Source organism: Meriones unguiculatus, chromosome 15 (assembly GCF_030254825.1).
Source record: "Meriones unguiculatus strain TT.TT164.6M chromosome 15, Bangor_MerUng_6.1, whole genome shotgun sequence".
Taxonomy (NCBI): Eukaryota; Metazoa; Chordata; class Mammalia; order Rodentia; family Muridae; genus Meriones; species Meriones unguiculatus.
The window spans coordinates 77,821,649-77,827,560 of NC_083362.1; positions in this window are offsets into that span (position 1 = coordinate 77,821,649).

Here is a 5,912-nt window from a genome sequence, read left to right on the forward strand (position 1 = left end):
GTCCTGACCCAATACAAGCCCAGATCCTGCTCACCCAAGTGTACAGCTACCTCTCCTGCCTGTGTGGTGCCAGCAAAGGTTACTGAGGCCACAGCCACCTCCCACCAGGCCTACGGATCTTAGCAGAGTTGGAGGTGATGTCTACTCTTACTCTCTGTGTTTCCATGGCTGGTAGGTGAAGGTACCCTCCTATCTCCTGCGCTTTGTCCAGCTCAGCTCTGAGGTAACTCTCCCTAAGGATAATCCTGTGAGCAGCAGCCAGGAATCCCAAACGAGCATCAGCAGGGGCAGCAGTGTCTATAATAACCATCAGGAAGGCAGGGCCCCTCCACACTGCTCGGAGTGGCTGTGCCTCTGCTGCACCACCGCACAGCATCTACTCTAGTGTCTGGCCTTGAGTGAGGTCATATCTGTGGATGTGCACAGAGACCAGAGAGTGACATTGTCCAGGTGATGACGTGAGGGAGTTCCTAACTAGACTCCTGTTGGTAGATGATGGCCTTGCCCAGAGGAGGCTCAGTGCGTGTGGCTGCCACAGGGACCTGCCAGATATTCCGGCCCTGACCCACATACAGCGACGCAATATCGCAAGTTTCTGGGCCATGCTATAAACAACAGTGGAGCTCCCAAGGAGTTCGGTGGTCGGTGTCCTACATGCTTCTTCCTGAAGCAGATGGAAGTTCAGTGCGGTGGCTGTGGGTGGTGGTGCCAGTCCTAGCCCACCAGGCAGCCCTCGTCTCCACAGCTACTAACCATGCATGTTCAACTGGCCTTACCCACCTGGTGGAGATGGCATACACCTTCAATCCCAGAACTTAGGATGCAGAGGCCGGCAGATCTCTGGGTTCTAGACCAGCCTGGTCTATAGAGAGAGAGTTCTAGGACTACACAGAGAAACCCTGCCACAAAACAAAACAAAAACAGCCTTACCCTGGAAATGGCTGTTTTGAACACAGAATAAGACCTGGATCTAGGTCAGCCTAAGAGCCATGTCCATCACACGAGAATGATGAGGGCTGGAGACAAGTCCTCTGCCTCCTAAGGTTTCAGGAACTCTATCTATATGACTACAAAACCCTTCTGCTCCGAACCTCCAGAGCTGGAAGCATTGTGAAGCCTCGCCTACGCCAAGGGAAAAGCTGGCATCTGAGGAGGGCAGGTAGAGCATTTGACTCAGTGGAAACACCCTTCCAGAGATATAGACGAGGCTCACGCGGCTGCTGCCACACACACTCAGGGCTGAGCTCCGCTCAGCAGGCAGAGTCCCCGCAGGCCTCTGATGGAAGCCGGTTTTATGAAAAGAACAACCAGGCTGCATGGGCTGTAGAAGAACAGACCAGAAGTGGGCAGCTGTCTAAGCAGAAGAGTTACAGGGAGGCAGGCAGAAGCCCCGCGGAGAAAAGAAAGCAGATGAGCCTGGGGACAGCCCAGCTCCTACTGTCCCAGGGCCCTGAAAGTAACAGCATTCTGGTCTCCCTCCACCTATCAGCCAGGTGGAGAGCTTTGTCCAAACACATCCGACCTGGCTGGGAGGTCACCTGCAAGTTTCCTCTTTCCTCAGTAACCTGTCTCAGAGTCAGGGGCAGCAGAAACGAGAACCGTTCCAAGGATGCAAGGACAGCTGGGCCCAGAGCTGAGTTATCTGGGGCCATCTCCTGGTGGAGGTCTCGGAGGGACAGAAATGGGCTTCTGCAAGGGCATAGCTGCAGCCCATATGGGTGGCCCAACCTTGTCTGAGCAGCTCTTCTTTCAGCTGGCCTGGGTACGGAGACATGCCCAGACTTCCGGCTGATCAAAGGGACGTGGGATTCAGCAGACTCGAGCAGCTGCCAGCGTGCTGCCTTGATGTGGAGTGCCTGCAGGCAGAGGTTTGGGGCAGGCAGGGGGTAAGCCCAGGTAGGACCACCCTTGAGCAGAATGCATCCCCCAGCACCCCATTGCCCACTCCAGCAGCCCCCAGTAAAGGGGGAAATAGCACCTTACTTTCCATAGCCTGCACAGGAGCAATCTCTAGGGCCCATCTTGGTCTGAGACCCCTGTGTAAAACCCCAGATGCCATCCTGACCTAACACAGTAATGAGATTACATTTCCCCCAGACATGGAGTGCTCGGGGCAGAAAGAGGTAGGAGGGACAGCTCTCCAGTCCATCGTCCAGGCTCTGCAGAACCTCTCAGGGTCCTGCTTCCTTCTGGTAGAGACTCTGATGCCATTTGCTGAAAGATCCTGGTCCCCTGGGCTGCCCCAGGCTACCAGTAGCTCCTGAAGGCCAGTTTCCTCTTACCAGTCCCTCCCCCAGCTTCTGCTTCTTTCTCCAGGGTGCTATCCAGGGTGGGCTCCCTACAGGGGTGTGGGCACCCTAGGTTTTCCATATTCCCCAGGCACCACATCACCTCCTAAGAGGTCAAAGTGTCGTCACCTGGGCCTACTCCATGCCTCTGACCCCTGCTGCCTGCTGGCACCACTTTGCACCTATAACAGATGGCAGTGACTTTGACTGTTGGCTCTTTGGAAGTTGCTTTTGGAGCCACTGAAAGATGATCGTGGAGCTAAAGAGAACACAGAACATGTTGGTTCCACCAGCTGGGGGAGGTAGTGTCAGATCACAGGAAAAGGGAACCAGCAGGCCCTCAGCCTGTTCCCACATCCCTCTGGGAAGTCGGGATCTCAAACTTCTGAGAACTCAATATTCCTTACCCCCCAGATCTCTTCATGACTCTATGCAAGCTGGGTGCTTGGGGTCAAGCACTCTGTTGGCTTTCTCCCCTCAATTTCTTACTCCGTGACAACAGAAATGCAGGCCCTAGCTTCAAACAGCTTGGAGGAATGCAGTTTCTCTTTATGTTTTTGTTTTCCATTCATCCATGTCTGCTTTCTGTCTCACAACTATACCATACCTTGGGCAAGGGCCCCAAGGCATTCCCATGTGCTCTGCATACAGTGGTCCCAGCACCCATCCTTCCAAAATCTCTCATTGTAACCCCGTTCCCAACTTCTACAGGGGGTAGCCCTAACCAGGCAAAAACCTGGCTTTGACATCCAATGCCCTGTTGTGTGACAAGCTATGCCTGCAACAAGCTATGAGGGACAGCTAAGTTGATGCCTATGTTGCCTCGTGTGTGACTATATCCCTGCGGCCAGGAACCCAGGGGCAAGTAAGGCAGGGTCTGGTGGGTACACTGCTCATGTCAGGAATCACGTGGTTCCAGCAGCCAGCACTTGAGGATGCAAGAGCTCTCTCGCCACTGTTATCCTGCAATGTAACCACTCTCCCTTCTTGATAGGTTGGGGGCAGCAAGAAAGGAGGCTGTATGAGTGACGGAGGTTGAACAGAAGAGGCGGTCGTGTGCCGGGGTGGGGGGGAGCATCTTCTCTCTGTTCCTCCCCAGATCTTGTCACCTTGACTGCTGCTGGCAGCTGCAGCAGAACCCCCTCTGTCAAGAGGTCCCCTCAGCTCTGGCTGCCCGAATAACTATTCCCACTCAGCCTCCTTGCTCTTTATCACCAAGGTTCTGACAGGCCCTGCCTACCTAGAGCTGAGAGGACAGACGACCTACGTCCCTCCCCGGTTCTTGGCGTAAACTCTGTCTTGGCTATGGGCTGATGCTTTGGCAGAGCCTCACAGTACCTCCCAGAAAGGATGGAGTCCCTCTGTGAACTCTAGAGACAGCACCCAGCAGCGGGGCAGCTTGTTCCCTGCACATTTGGGACATCCCAAATGTCACGGTCAGCACTTCTTCCACCCCCAGAGGAGATGTGGATGCTGTGAGCTGGGTCCCTTCATGCAGCTGGTGAGTAGTGGACCCCATGGGTACCATGTCTGTTTCCTTTATCAAGGCTGAGGCAAGTGAGTTATCTCAGGTGCTACCTAACAAGGCCGACTCCAGAAGCTTTCTGTCACTTTTGGCAAGTGTCCTGATCAGTAAAAGCAGGAAGAGGAACTTGGCCTTGGCACGCCTCCAAAGGCCCCTCCCTGGGAGCACCAAAGCCACTGCCATCCCAGGTGCCCTACCCTGCAAGGGAGGGAGGCTGCTGGGGACCTGCCAGCCCTTATACGCTGCCCTCGAGATTCTTAGTCAGTTCCACAGCAGTCCCTAGCTGCTCACATGCATAGTCCCTCAAGGTTATGGAGAATCCACTGTGGAGAGGAGCACTGTCTTGGCTGCCAGTAGTGTAACCTGTGGAAAAAGTGCTAGGCTGCACCTTTGCAGGTAAGGTGCTAAGGATTTCCCTAGGTCCCTAGGGGAGAGGGAGCTACCCATACAGGGCATCATTTGACCTCGCATCATAGCAAGGGCCACCATAGCCTAGAGATCTGCCATTGCAGTCCAGAAATGGCCAGACCCTGAACCTTCCCTCAGGGAACTATCCAGGCTGGTCCAGTCACAAAGAGGCATGCAATGGTGATGGTGCTAGGTCACAGACAGGCCTCTACAGAGCCTCAGCCCAGGTGTAACCCTGAGCCAATTCCCAGGCAAGTGGTGGGAGGTCAGAGCACATGAAGAGCACATAAAGCAAGCAGGAGCCTGGACCAGGTGCGAGTGCCCTACTGACAGGGGCCCAAGCTGGCCAAGACGGAGTAGGCTTCAGCATGCAATGCAGGGGTTGGCAAGTCAGAAAAGTGATACAACGTAGGGTGTGGGGAGACCTGCTTAGCCTGGGTCTCCATTGGTGCTCTCGAGCAATGACTGCAGGGCATGGATGAACTGGGAATGCCTGAGAGTTATGGCAGGAATCCCAGCCCCTGAGGTTGGCACGGACAACAGTTTAGGACCACGGGTGGGACCTGAGGCATGGGTGATTAGGGGTGTTGCCACAAGCCATAGGCCCTGCTCAGCGGAACTCAGGAGCCCGGCATTATTTTGTCACATAAGGGTTATCTTATGGCTATCCAAGTGAGCCTTTCGTTTCCTTTCTTCCCATTTCCAGATTAGGTAGCTGGATTCACAGTCTAACCTCACTTAGGGACACTGGGGCTTTTACCCACGGGGTGGAGAGGAGCAGGAGGGGCAGTGGTGCCCACCGGCAGCTGCCAAGCAAGAAACTGCAGACCAGACGGGGTGCCAGTCACCTCCCCTCTCCCCCATCATCTCTGCAGCCGCGTGACAGCCGGTGGTGCTCCACACCCGGCCTGGAGCTGAGCTGCCCTGGATACTCTCCTGCTCACCCTTCTCTTTCCAGAGGTTACCTGCCACACTGCACCCAAGCCCACAGACCTGCCTCTGCCTGACTGCTTCTGCAGCCCAGCCCCTCAGGAGTCACGAAACACCCGCTGACAATCTGCAACAATTGAAGTCATTTGAGCTGGTTAAGTTTTTTGGCCAGTTCCCGCCTTCAGCCCCCTCACCCTCCTCCAAAACACGTCAGACGAGAACTGGAGCCGCGCAGGAACTGCTAGAAAGGACGTGGGGAGGCAGAGGCTGTTGTGGGGGAGCAGGTGAACAGAGAAGTGACTGATCGGGACTGAAGGCTGGCAGCGCTGAAAAAGCAAGCCCGGTACCTTAAAGGATGGCAAGGAGCAAAGAGGTGCCGAATTCGGCTGGGGGCGGGGAAGCCCCTGATTGGTCTGCGGAAGACGTGATGTCACGTCCGGCGAGGAAAGCCCTGCCTCAACTGCGCCCCCCCCGCCCCGCCCCTGCCCCCACCCCCACAGGTGGTGCCTCCGCCCTGGGCGCTGGGCTAGTGGGGGGGCTGCCTTCGGGGACCCCAGACTCGGCCTTTGCACTCAGGCTCTCCCCCGCTCCCGCCTCACCCGAGCGATGAAGCACACCTCGTGGACTGCAAGGGCCTGCGCGCCTCCCCCTCCGTAGAGCGAGGGAGCGCCTGGTGCGCCCCGAGCGCGCCCCCAGCCGCGCCCCGCCCCGCCCCGCCCCGCCCGGACGCTCCCCTCTTCCCGCCCGCGCTCCCCGCCCCT